Here is a 14955-nt window from a genome sequence, read left to right on the forward strand (position 1 = left end):
AGGTCTAGTGCGTTTATTTACTAGGGGCTACTCTGTCAGCTCAGGAAATGAGCCCTCTTAAAGATAATAGCATTCAATAATTACCACATCTCATTTAACCATGTCAGAGGAGCTGCTTAAAATTATGATTACATCTAAATTCCTGTTACTTTGCCCTTAAGAAGTATTGTAAGTCAAGACAAATATGTTACTGCATCAACACTGCACTCTTGCTGCAATGACTTTGTGCTTCATAGCGAAGCGCATGCAAGGAGTGGATACTGTCAATGATATGGTGTAGGTGATATCTAGTTTATATGCAGGTAACAGCTACATAATATATTGAGCGCACATGAGTTGTTGTTTTTTTTCCACAAAAGAAAATTAAGTGGAAGAGTAGCAGCCAGAGCAGTATCAACTACCTCAAAAACTGCAATTAATTTTTCAAGATATCCTAACCAATTTATTTTTGTACATCAGAATCTACTAAGTCCTCTGTCAGGCAATGAGTTTGTATCAAGTTTTTAAGTATGAATTACTAGTGCGTGTGTTTCAGTAACTCATATCACAATGCTGAATATATTCAAAGGCTACTTAAGAGAGTAAATGACGTTGTATATAGGCAGCAGTTGCTTTAAATTAGTGTGATGTTTTGGAGAAATATCCCTGGAAACGTTTTGGCACAATGGCTTGCCTTTTCTCTTTTTTCCACAACACTGAAACATGGCAGTAGCCTTGCCCCCAGGTCACTGCACTGCGGAGGATATTTTACATTCTTTTCCTTTCATCCTTTTACTACAGAGGAGGTTGGTTGTCTCAATAGTAGTAACAAACTAATCTACTCTAGCGGCTTTTTTGCAATTACTCAAGTCTTTATGCGAGAATAGTTTGGATTTTTCTTTTAGGGGCTTTTATGTTGAAAGAAAATAAAGCAGGTTGTTAAGGAATGTGGGACTACAGTTTCGGCCAAGCTGTGCAATTAATCAGGACTAATGAACTGATACGCTACTGGACTGTTGAGCAGCCGGTTGAAACAGCTCTGCCAGTGTAAGTAATCCAGTTCTGATGCTGCGTTCAGCGTTTTGAACTGATGAATGACTGCCTGACAGCTGTGCTGGCTACAGTCATCACTCTTAGGAAATACTTCATTTAACGAGCACAATAGAACAAAGCAATACCTGCTAATTGGGAATGGTCTTACTGTAGCAATTGGATGTAAATAATACCAAATCAGAGGCCGGGTTCAATAACATGCGTGCTGCTGTAGTGCCAGGCTTTTGCAGCTTCGTGTAAGATTACTGCCCCTGAAACGCATGCACTCACGCACGCAGGTATGCGCTGCAGAGGAGCAGTGGACTCCCCAGCAGTTCTGTCCATGGCAGGCGGACTCTGTTTCTGCACAGTGTTCTGAGAGCAGTTGCTGGTGTGGGGGTGGTGGCCTTTGATGTCAGATAATTCGACTTGCAGGTTTTGCTTCAGTTGACATATGATGTTTTCCCTGGGGCTCAGTAATGTGAACTGGAATGTTTTTTTGTCACAGAGGCTAAGAGCTAGTCTTTGGTTAGCCCGTGGGAGGGAGGCCTCCGCAAACAAACTCATATGGATTTCACCTACCCATCCGGATAGTTTCAAACCTAAAAGACCGAGGCAGGCAGCTCCGAGTCTGGGAAAGAAAATTATTATTCTTCAGCTGAGCAGGACTTAAAACAGCAGTTAAAAGGACTAACATGGCGGTGATAAAAGTACAGGGTGTGTACTTGTACCCTTTAAAGTTTAACCCATGTTCAGGCAAAACCTCCTCCATTGCCTAAGAGGAAATCTGACAGAAGGAGGTCAGAATCAAGGTCAAACTTTATATACAGATGGAGGCAGAGAAAAACTGTTTAACAGCTGAGACTAAATGTAATTCTTTTCTGGAAAATAACTGAAGAAATAGCAACTGAAGCAATTTTGGCTTGTTTTTTGTTAGTATTGATTGTAACTGATTTTTTTTCTGGCCTGAGAGGGAGGTAAATGCACTGTTCCTCTAGAGCAGTGCACTGTAAGAGTGCGAGAACCCCATCCTCTTCTCTGCTCCCAGCTCCTGGAACTTCCATTCCAACTACCACCAGACTTTTCAGAAAAGTACACTCATTTCAGGAAATGACTTATTTATGTCTCCTGTCCTGAACCAGTTATATTTTTAGAAGGGAGGGGGAGGAAGGACACTGTATAGATTTTAAAGTTCCTCCGTATGAATAAATACTCCATGTATGACTGAAAATAAAAGCGAGCCTTTGAAATCTGAGCCACAGTATGGGCTGCTTTATAGACTTTTGCCTCCTGAACGCTGCCTTTGTAAGAGTACTATTATCATCAAATGCAGCACAGCCATGTCTGGGGATTGCCCACAGGAGAACAGCCAAGCAAATAAAAAAATTCTGCCTTGCAGTTCAGAGATACTGGATGCAATGTTGTTCTATGATTCTATACTGTGCAAGTACTCCGGGTGGTGGTGAACGTTAGACATGACAAGGTTTTCAGCTACTTCCTTCACTTCAGTTGAAGACTGAGTAACATATTGATCGAATATACTGAATTTGCTGCCAGGATTAATTCTGCTAGTTTTTTTCTAATACTTTGGTATTCAAGAACAGTATAAAAATATTAGCTATCCTTTAGTATGTGGATTACAACTGTTTCTCTAATTACTCAAATCGATTTGAAACCACAGCCCTGAGGAAAAAACTTTGTTTTTACTCTAGAGATTGCTCATAGTTTTTATATAAAGCTATAGCCTTTATTTATCGACAGATTAAATTAAAATGGAAATAGGAAGGTACTCTGATAAAAAGCAAAGTGCTTTTCATGCTGTATCCTGGACACTAGTCTTCTTGCAATTTTATTTACGATGCTAGATAAGAGTGAAATATCCCATTTCCAACAGCATCTGAAGTTTCAACACCGTCAGGATTTTCCTTCAGGCAATAAAAATTTAATTAAGTTTTATGGAATGAAGTCCAAAACGCATTGGATATTTACATTAGATTTTGATAAAATAAATCCTATGGTTTTAAAAAGTAATGTTGTATTTATATATATTTAGGCTGTCAGGATGCCCATTTCGTTATCTGTTGTGTGCTCCCATTTCACATACTACTGTCTGAAGAGTGCTGCCATACATTGAAGTTCACCATTTGCATAAATGCTACTGCTCTTTTCTTATCGTCAGCACCCCGTGACTCCTCATGTCCTACTGAAAATGCTACAAACATACCTTAAACACATAACTTCAAAATGCAACTTCCTAAATTGACAACTAAACTTCCTCAGAAGGCCGCATCTCTGTTCAAAATCACGTGCAGAACACTAAGCATCTCCATCTTTTCCACCTGCTTTATAAAGAATAAGAGAATGTCAAAATCAAGGAAACTAAGATGTCCACTAAGGAACATCTGTTATGGTCATGATGCTATTTTTTATTATTCTGCACCCGATCTGAATAAAAATTTGCATAGGCCTCCCTATATTTAAGAACCTGTAAAGCAGAATACTAATTTATTATCAATATAAAAAGATTAATTACATTCCTACAGCATGGAATAAATAGAGTTGTTGTTGTTTAATTGAAGAGAGTTGTCATTGTTTAATTCAACTCTGAACACTGAGCTGTGCAGGAGAATAGCAAGAGACTGAAGGTAAACGTATCTATAAAGAAAGTCAAAGCTGGTCCAAAGAAAACTGATGTATAAACATTTCAAAGCGATGTTGGAATTTCTCATGTTTCACTCCAAACAAGTAATTCTGCAGGGCAGAACGGAAGAGGAGGCTTCCAAAAATGGGGTGTCTGTTAAAGGTTTGGCTGATAAAAACACAGTGCATGTTGGGATGTTAACAATCTAGCGCTTTCGTCGACAAGCCTTTCTGCTTAGTGGTAAATTCCAGGTTTTCAGCCATGCTCATCTGTTTAGTTAAATAGCATTATGGGACCTTGATTTTGGTGAGAACTGTGCTATGCCAGAAAGCCGTCTGTTCTGATGTTTTGAAGGAGCCAGTGGTTTTGGTCACAGCATGCATGCTTATGGCTTGACAGCTCTGCCAAGAAGGTACTGTTCCACTACAAATACTCAGAGCATATTATCCAAAATATAAAACAGTCCAACACCAAGCATACAGATGGCAAAACAGACTGAAAGATTCAGTAACATGCTGAATCCATGTGCGTTTCTGATTTTGTTCATTATTTGTTTTAACAGTCAGAGAAAAAATGTCCAGAGTGAAAAGGCAGCTGCTTTGTTTTTCTCCAGGGCGGAACAATGTGCATCCGACCACAGTCCCATGTGTGAGGAATACCTTTCAGTTCTGCAGCGTGGCCAAGACAACGCCAAGAAAGTCAGCTGAGTTTCAGATTTTTCTTTAAAATTTAAGTCACTTTACTTAAACCGTCTGTGGAGAGAGAGTAGTTTCCCAAGAAGTGTGTTCTTGGGATACACAAGAGTATGTACAGTGTCAAGCCAGTTCTAAGTGGGCAGTGTTCTAAAATAGCTGTTTTGGGATTACTGCTCAGCCAGTACTCTGTAACAGAAAGCACTTCAGCAGTGCAGTAAAAAAATATCCTCTGGACCCCCTGTTGGGTAATAATTACACAACAAGGTAACAAGGACTTTACTCAGAGCATTAGCAGGGACAGTTAATCAGTGCAGCTCCACTGACTTCAGTGTATTTATGGCAGTATCAGTAAATGTTCTTGTTTGCAACACCTCCCTTCATTGCATTTCATTTTCTAGAAGCGAATATTTGTAGCTACACTCCCTGTGTTTCATAACGTACACAAACATTGTAAGTACTAGTTAGGAAAATGGAATAATGGCACTTGCACTGGTGTAGAGTAATGCTCTTAAAGGAAACAAAAACTGTTATAAAATGAGGTTTTCAAGGTCAAATCAAGTGGCTGCTGCACCACTGGTAAAAGCAACTTCCAGGTAGAGCAGGACAGAGCTGAGATGGGAAAAGATGAGCCAGCAGGTGGAAATGTACAGGATGTTGAGTCAGAGGGTGAGATGAGTCTGTGGAGAATTTCAAACACTGTAACACAAAGTTTAGTTGATCACAGGGATGGCTAAGGAGGCGATCGAGAATCAAGTTGTTACATCCCAGTTCCTGGAGCAAGCGTGTGGTCGAGCCCCAGAACTGCAGCCTCCCTGAGGCCAGGAAGGCTTAGGAACACTGCCAGAGAGGAGTGCGTGCACAGGGCTGTCAGGCTGTGCGAGTGCAGGTCAGCATCAGGGGGACAGGACAGGAAACTGCCATCTGCTACTGCGAGGGGTAAGTCTGTTTTCTTCTGAGGGTGAGTTTCAAAAGCAGATGATGATGTTGCTGTGCTGGGGACACCAAGTATCAGTCAGTCATCTTCAGTGAAGTCTCTTAGACCAGCAACTGGACTGCAGTGGGTCAAGAGGAAGTAAATGCATACAGCCCAAATGCCTCCTGATGAGTTAGTGGCTCATGCACACAGTATTTTTCAATTTATGAAGACCTCCCTATGCTTGTGTGTGTGTGTGTGTTTGTGTGTTATTTCTGCCCTTGAAACACAAGGATAACTCTAACTGAAGGACTTCAGAAGAAAAAAATCCTTCCCCACACAGTGGAATTTTGGAAGGAATTCCCTTTTTCTGTGTTTTCCAAATTACTTACTGAGACTGCTTTGGTTCTCCCTTGTTTTTCTGCTCGAGTACTTTTCTTCCGAGTACTATTTTATGCATAGTGATTCTTGGGGAACTCAGAGCACAACAAGCAATATATTATTTTTTCTTAATTGCTAGGTACATCTCCTTTTAGGCCCCAAATTTGGGCTGTCTACTCATGGAGCAGCAACCACAGCATTTGACTTGGCTGTGCAGTCACTTAGTCTGCTTGAATAATTCCGAACACTGAGTAAGTAAGCAAAACTTGTTTTGAAAATACATGAGCTGTCTTCAGGCTCATGTTTATTTATGCACACTACCGATCAGACAAATTAGAAAATAAGTTCACAATTTACATGCTGCGAAATCACAAAACGGAGGGCAGACTTCTCCAGCTAAATACTTTGGCACCCCCTGAGCTTATGTACTTTCAATTCTCAGACTTGTTCTACTTAGCGGGTAAGTTTCTTGAGCACTGCTGGCAGACAAAGAAGATAGCTGATTGGTATTAAAATCATGTACTGTCACATCTGCTTCTTTTTAGGGAAAGGAAAATCTGTGATGTGATAATGGCACCACTGGATACAAAAAAAAAGTCTCTTGTATAAAAGAATGTCAGGCCTGCTTGTATAAAATAGACTGTTCCTATTGGTATAAGGCAGCCATACCAGCACTATTTTAAAATATGTATATATATATTTCACAGTATATTTCAATCGGAAGAGGGAAAAGTTCTTCAAATTTTGACTCCTCATAAACCTATTTTCCATAATTCAGGTTTTGACGTCCACTCTTAGGCAGCCTAATAAATGTGGCTACTCTCCTCTGGTGATTTCATATATAATGTTATTCCTACAGCTATTTAGCAATTATAAGCTCATTTAGATTAAAACAAAAAAATGAAAATTACCTTCTTCCCTACTTTGTTGCCTGCGTGTGCATAATATATGGTTAAGTTCACTTGTCTAAGTCTGTGCATGATAAGCCTTGGAGACAATACTTCTATTTAAAAGTGGTAAAGGAAATAATTGATGCCAAATAGTTTCCTGTAATAGAAAAGACTTCTCCCCAAACACATCTAGCGAAGGGTTTAGGCCAAAGTCTGATCCAGCTGCAGATGCAAAGCCCCCTTATCTGAAGCTTCATTTTGAAATGTCATGTTAAGCAGGTAAATTAACAACAGACTTGGTCACAGAGCGTTTGCATGCATCCCCTTGATTTTCACTTTTATTTTTTAACAGGATACTTTTATAGTTTGTTTTACATATTCCCTCCCCCCCCCCCCCCCGTATTGTTTTAATGTTTCTCCTTTTTTATTCTACTGGTTGAATGAAAGCTGGCCAGCTTCTGCCTCCATCTATTAGACTTCAAGTCAAAACTCACCAGGGTCTTTCAATGATGGCAACTCCTTCAAACTCTTGATGCACTAGCACTTTTCAGAATGCTGGGCAAATACTGTTTCATGGGGAAGCCTCACAGCATTAAAGGTATGTATAAATTAACCTTCTTCAACTTACCCGGTTCATTTCTGGCTAATTACAGTCCAGTCACACAGAAGGATGTCCCCATTTGGTCTGAGAGCAGGAGCGGTCAAGGTTGTGGCAACTCACACCCTGCTTTTATTGACAGCAAACTCTCTGTTGTGGGATAACTGCTGCCTATCACATTGGTATTGAGTTCTGGTTCTCCAGAATCCTTGGCACCGACTCTTGAGAGGACCGTTCGCTACTGATGGTCTGCAGAAAGTGCAAAGCGTCTGCACTAATAAAGAATAATCTCTGTCCCGTTATAAGAAAAGTTCAGAGCTGGGGTGAAATGAAGGAATAAGGACTGCATGCAGCGGCCGAACATGAAAATATGTGTAGTCAGGGAAAACAGGAGTCATTACAGAAGTGATCACTATGCAAGGTATAGTCCTTAGCAGGACAGAAAAATGTGGTAACTAGAAAATGTACTACTGCTCTGTTTCTAAGCCTGTTCTTCCTGAAGTTGTCAAAGTACTTATCAATAGAGAACCTTTGCTACATGATGATCAGAAAATATGTTGTGGAAAAACATACGCCATTTTTTTTCTCCAGAAGTAATGGCAGTTTCCCTGTCCTGACCTCAAGCAGATCCGCTATGATACGCATCACAGGGTACATGTTATTTATACTCGTGTGGTCCAAGTAATAAGACCAACTCCATTAATGACAACCTCTGTACATCTTTCCTCCAGCTTTGACTGGTAATGTGGTTATGCTTTACGATCACGGCATGCTGTGATTTGAATATACCCCTTTGATATATTTTGCATTCATGGTAAGAGTGTATTCCTTGGGGCACAATTATTTTCTGTCTCCCCGCACTGTGATAAATTTCACAGAGATGAAGACAACACGGCCAAATCCTAGCACAAGAAACAGAAAAAAAATACGTTTTCTGCTTGAACACTTGAAATTAAACACTTGAAAAAGCTTCTTTGAGAACTATAATTTTAGAATGAGATTGTTCTTTGCACTGGTGGTAACAAGACAGATAATATACTTCTGGTGTGTGTTTTTCATTCTGCAGATGCGCAGGCACAGATTACGCTGTCCTGGCACACAGCAGACACTTGATTTAGCAGACTCCCAGTCCCAGCTCTACAGCTCTCTTGTACGTGCCTGCCTCCAGCGCTGCTACGCACGTGGCAGACGAGCATGGTGCCTTGAGTCTCGTTACCAGAGGAGTGCCTCATAGCCTCCTGACATGCCGCTCAGCCTGTCGCACCAACCCGCACCCTGTCCCCCCAGATGCCACTCTGCTCTCGCAGGCTTCTATCCAGCCTTTCCACACACATCTCCCTCCATAGCTCCCAGCACATGACAGTTTCAGCCCCAGCAACCCAAATTCCAGCCAAGCGCTCAGCCCTTCACAACATGTATCCAGCTTGTGAACTACGTACCCAGCCGCAGCACCTCTCGCTTTTGTTAGCAGTCTTTGTCTGGGGAGGAAAGCAGGCAGAAGGAGCAGCTATGGTCTGAATTCTTACCTCTTGATGGTGCATGTGCTGTCCCAGACAGGTGATACAGGAGCATTTGGTGGTTTTGCTGTTATACAGCCTCAGTCTCTGTTCAGTGTTGAAGCTGTGCTATGGACTGCTGTTGTCTGAGGAAAGAGGAGCTCTGTCGGTATGCTGTTGTCTGAGAAAAGAGGGCTTGATGATGCTATGAAAAGGAAGGTAGCACTGCATGACATTGCATTGGTCCACTGTATATTGTTATTTGTTGTAGTAATGCATTCGGCCATCATGGAGTGTTTAATGACAGAGACTGAACGTAATTGACCTAAGATCCATTCCGTGAGTGAGAAGTAGTTATTGCAATTAGCCATGGGGTAAGTATACCTGGAACATTTTATGCTTGGATTCTTTAAAATATAAGCTGCCAAAGACAATGAGGTATGGTTTCTTTGATTTTCTTAGGTGGCATTGGTAAACTGGTTACATTGGTGTCAAGCTAAAGAGTTTCAAACTCAGAATGATAAAAGTTGCTCAAAAAGTCAAAACGTTTTTGCATGCTGACTCTGCCTGCATGCACTGGGTTCTGTTGCAAATGTAGCCTGAATTGCCCCTTGCATGCAATGCCCTGTAATTTCTAAATGTGCTGCGTAAAGATTTTATTTAAAAGGATAAACTCGTGGTTCCACCATAAGGAAGTAGTTTACAAAGAAGCCCTTTGAAATTTAAATAAGACAGTCTTCTACCTGACGATCTCCACAGTTGCAGGGAGAAAAGGGTATGTTTTATATTCAAAGTAGCGCAGGACGTATTATGAAAGGTAGGGAAGTGAAAACAGATGAGTAACTACTGCTATGTGTAGCCAGAAGAAAACCTACCAGCAATTAAGCAAGAGGCAGATTCCTTCTGTACTACCAGCTCTTCTGTAGGAAGAGCATGAGAGTGGAAGTCAAAACACATCATCTCGAGTGCCCGTGCTTTGCACCGGGTTTCCTGTGTAACCCAGAATATGTCAGGTCATGCCGTGGTTTTTCCTCTTTGGAAATGTGAATAGTATTACCTTACCTTATGTGAGATTTAGCATATGAGTATAGGAACTGCTTTGAAAGTTTCAAGAGGCAGGAGCTACAGCTGTGAGAATATTATCATGCACACAATGACACATGAAATGATACAGTCAGAACTGTAAAGTCAGAATTGAAAATTAAGTACTCCATTAACGCTTGACTCACATTGTCAAGTGTTCCCTTCACAGGGTATCAGACAATAATGTCGCTTTTAGAAGGCAGAAACTTTTCCAAGGGCGTGTTTCTATTGCAAGCTGTTTTCCATCTCTGCTTGCTCTAAAAGTAATTTATGACCAAGGGATACTGAAGAAATTTCTCTTTAGGGTTAATGACTGTTACACGTTCTGTTAAGATTTCCAGCTCTAGAAATACATAGTATAACAGCAACATAAAAAGCACAGGCTGTCCAACACACTGCTTCATACTTCAAAAATAATTTCCAGTTAACAAAGCAGTCAAATGTCATTAAGAGAAGCAATGTAATGAAGCTAAATAGAACTAGGAAAGAAGTTTCCAAAAATGATCCACATGAAAAATGTAATTATTTTAATCACCAGAGTAAATGTGGAACTCATAGATGTTCACATGCAATTGACACTGAAGTCAGCTAGTGGTTGCCATGCTCAATGTGTCTATGATACGTGTCTAAACGTATTACTGAAAATAAAACTTACAGAACTAGAGAGATGCCCCTTACTCCGTGTGCAGAGTTCGCTTCTTTAAAAAGAGCCTTGATTTGTAAGTTGTGAGACCAAAACCAACTGGTAAGGACTTGCAAGAAAAGTAATATCGCCATGGCAGCTTAGCGATAGTAAGCAATTAGGAAGTAAATGCGAAGTCTTGAAACAACGCCTGCACAAATGCACAGACATACAGTTATTCCAATACAACTAAAAGTAACCCAATTCAGTAGGCAAAACTGTGTGGAAAAGCTGCAGCTTCTCCAGTTGAAATCAGTCCCTTTAGTTTGACAACTTAAGTTTTGATCAATTAAGAACACTTAATTGAAACACCAAAAAACCACCTAACAACATCATAATCAGATATCCCAGCAAATGAGTGACTTTTTAAAAGCTTGTATTTGTACAAGTCAAAAAACGTATACGAAAATAAGCCTTTTGTCATACAGGAACACAGAGGCATTTCTTAGGAACAGAGCAACTTTTTTTGTAAAAGTAATTCACAGCTTGTTATGACAAATGTGAGTAGAAGTGCAAATGACAGTAGATTGTAGCATATAGGGGTGAAAAAAATGTCTCCTCTAGAGTCAGATTATGGTTGCTGTAACATCAGCATAAATCTGGAGTATAAATGGTGTAATTTCACAGATTTCAGTGTAAATACTCTGGTGGAACTGAGAATAGCAGCGTGCAAAATGAGAACTATACCTTTAAGAGATTTGCAGATGGACAGAAGAGATTTTGCTGAATATGGAATTACATTCTGGCACCATTAAAGGGAGTACAGTATTTCTAAGGCATCATTTTCTTATTTTTTTCTTCTTTTGACTTTCTCTTAGTTGTTTCAGTGGTTTTTACAGAGATTCCAATACTTTAATTCTCTGTTTCTCTCACTGTGTTTTCCTGAAGTCTATATTTAGTCTTTTTTTGGCTGGTTGTTTTAAAGAATTTAATTCAAAAGACGTTTACATAATTGTCTCCTATCCTGATCTCGTCATCCATCAACTTTTCCATCTTTACCAAGATACCATTTCACTACCTGTAATCTCAGCTGTCTCTTTCTCTCTGTCTTGTTGCTACCCAAAAATGTAATGGTCCGGTTTTGTCATTGAAAAGATGGTACTGGGAATGTGAAAAGCATAAAGAAAACACTGAGTGCAGTTTCCAGGACCAGAGAGTCTGTTTAACTGTCGCTACAACCAGTGTTCCCGAGTGAATGTTAACAATGACAGGAAATGCAAAAAATTAGCTTAGATAAAAACAGAGAGACCTAGTGGATTAAAAAAAAAAAAAAAAAAAAGTACTAAAGAAAAAAAAAACACCCTGAGTTGGGTTATGTTAACTTGTTTTGTATTTTATTGTTTTGGCTAACTTTTCATGAAAGGTACCTCAGTGAATGTATGCAGTTCCCATCTCTCCCAATTAGATATAAGATCATGCATTTGATGGGCACATACATATTCACTGATTAAAAATAGAAAAAAAAAAGTTTTCCAATCATTTCTATCAACTTAGAAAATTCAGATCTGCTTCAGCAGAAAAATTTAGGTGACGAGACTTATCAATCTCAACAGCTCAGTGTGAAAGCGTAACAAAAAAGTGCACAAATGCTTTTCTGGACCTACATATAGATTGTTTGCCTGCAGAAATAAACTTCTAAAACTGTCTTTGTGCTACTTTTATTGCAGGACATCAAAAACAGAAATAAGGATGACCACCAAATGATAGAATTTACCACCATGTAAGCAGGCTTTCTGGTCAGCATGTGAGTACTGAAGATCACTGCAAAATATATAGCTGCCATTTGTGCAAATAAGGTCATTATTCATTTAACGGATGTAGGAAACTCTTACCATGTTCAACAAATTTCTGCTATCACTTCTACACAGGATGATGCTAAGTTGCGGTGCAGCAGTAGAGCAACATACTTAGTGAAGATAAACGCAGTGCTTTTAGATTCTGGACAGCTGCAACAAAAGAATATTCCGAATCCAAATTGTCTGCCTGGCCTTTAAAATTTGGTCATCTGAAAGTCATTAATTATGGAATTAATAGAAACATGTCAATTTGGGAAAAAAATCTGTCTTTTCTCCCCCCACCCTCTGCTTGTCTAGACTCAGCTCTGTCCTTCCACACAATCTCGCTACTGTTATGTGAGAGCCTTTTCTTCCAAATAGGCTGGTGTCTGGGACAGCCTTTGTGTATTTCCCAGCTTCAGTGACCCTTCATCTCATTTCAAATCTCAAATAAAAACAACTCCTTTTCTCCTCCTCTCCCTATACATTTTAATGTCTCTCTTCCGCTGCTCTGATTTAACTCTTGACTGTAATATTCCCAAACAAAACCTTCATTAAGATAGACTCCAAAGTTGAATGCAGGAAGGACCTGTTTGAACAAGTAGTTTCTGTCTGGGCAAGATTGTTCTCTACCATATATTTACAACTGTTTCAACCAGTCTGCTTTTAAGTATCTACAGCTCATTAGATTCTGAATATTAGATTTTCTCCAAGATTATCCTTGAGAGCTGTAAGACTTACCATAGGAGAGATTTTCCTAGTAAAATATATACTTTTTTCTTTCTTAGCTGGTACATACATAACTACAATCCCAAATATGTTTCATGTCTTTCTGCAATTGTACTGCTCTAGAGCTTGTGAGCACACTTGAAATCTCATTGGCACTGGCCTACAAGTAAGGTTTCATTACAGGTAGGGAGCCAAAATTATTTTCTTTCTCACAGTGGCATTCAGCCTCATCGAATGTTTGTAGCCCTGTCCCTTGATTGTCATCTAGCCAAAGAATATAAAAATGGCTAACATTTTGACAGGGATTTGTGCATGAAGCTGCCAAACTTCAGACATCATTGTTGAGTGCTTTTGGAAAATAGGTTCCTGTTTGGGCACCAGAACTGGGAGACGCCCAAAATTAATTGTCACTTTTGAAAATCCCAGACAGTCACTGCACTTAAATCTTAATCTTTCTCAGAGATTTAATCTTTCTTGTATGTATTTCTTTTTGCTGTTTCTTTCTCAGCCACTCATTTTAGTTCTTTAGGATCTTTCCGATACTGTAAGGACAACACCTCACAGAGTCTAAGTTAAAAAGAAAGTGCTTTGCTGACCAAGAACTTGTGTGTGAATTGCCCTACGATGCAGCTGAGTTAGGCTTTCCTTTTTCTTTTAAATGGTTTTTGTTAGTTGCAAAATGTGCATGGTTAGACTTAGTCTTCCTCTAAACTGACCTTTAAAAGTACACCAGAGCATGCTAAACAATTTTTGACTCCCAATTACCCATGAGCATGAGATTAAGGGAGGGTGCTGGTTTATGTACAGGTTTTGTTCTGATACATAGCCAAGGTGTGGCCAACGTGTCCCATACCAGGAACATGGAGGTGCTCTTGACTCCCCCAGTTGAGACGTATAGAAAGGCACACCTGTTTATTAAGGAGGTTTCAACAAGAAGAGCAAATAATGTGATTTGGCATCTTTTTTTCTAGGCAATGATGTACTACACTGTGCAAAAGCACTGAGTAAAGGATGCAAGGGTATGAGGTAGAATAATTGGAGTATATTTATTTGCCAGACACTCTGTGCAGAAGAAAAGTTAAAGCTTTGTAGATGTGGCTAGCATGGAAACTTCCTCTGAACAGCTAAAGAAAAAGTCACGCTCTGGAATCTATTAAGTTAAGTGCTGGCATTGTCAGTCTTCCCAGTAAATATACATAGCGTTCACGATAAATGACAGAAATACCACACTGACAAAAGCCATTGCGTTTTTCCACAGTGGAGACAGTCCAAGGCGTCAGTCTTTGTGCACAATGTGTTGTCTTTCTTTTAGTCATTGATATAAGAAGTCTCTAAAGCTACAGCAATGCATTTTCATTTCAGCTACAGCAATGCATTTTCATTTTCATGTATTTGCATCCCTGTAAAATGCATAGTAGGTGAAGATGGAAATTGTATTTTCCATTGATCCTAAGCTCCAAGTTTCCTTGTTCAAGATAGTTAATTAAAAAAATAAAAATTAAATAGTCTAATGAGATAATCATTAAGGTATTCACACACATTTACAAGGCTAAGGAAAAGTGTTCCAAACAGATGCTTATTAGTAGGATAAAGAACAAGGAACTAAATCTTGTTTAGAGGATAGTAAATTACAATCAGATTTGCAGTCTTTTAAGAAAGGTGACTTTTGGAGGAGGAGGCTGCTTTATTCAGAGACGTTCTAGTACAAGAAAGTAATATTGCCTTATTACGTAGGCTGGGTTTGAACACATCTGTAAGTCCTGTTTAACTCATTACATTTACCTCAAGTAATAATGTGTCTTTGCAAAAAACATTTCCCTACAAAGACACCTTTCTGTGCCCCATTTTCAAACAAGGTAAAAAAGATTATATAGTAACTTGTTATCAACTATAAATTGACCTGAAGCATATAAGCAGAGTTTGGGGATAAAATCTACGGCAGATTGTCAACATCCTTTAAAAAATAATAATAAAAAAATCTTCTCTCAGTAAGAGACTAACCTGTAGAATGAGGAGGTAGGCCCTTGCTGTGGAAACGTGTAAATGTAGAGACCAAAATGA

Source organism: Oxyura jamaicensis, chromosome 4 (genome assembly GCF_011077185.1).
Source record: "Oxyura jamaicensis isolate SHBP4307 breed ruddy duck chromosome 4, BPBGC_Ojam_1.0, whole genome shotgun sequence".
Taxonomy (NCBI): Eukaryota; Metazoa; Chordata; class Aves; order Anseriformes; family Anatidae; genus Oxyura; species Oxyura jamaicensis.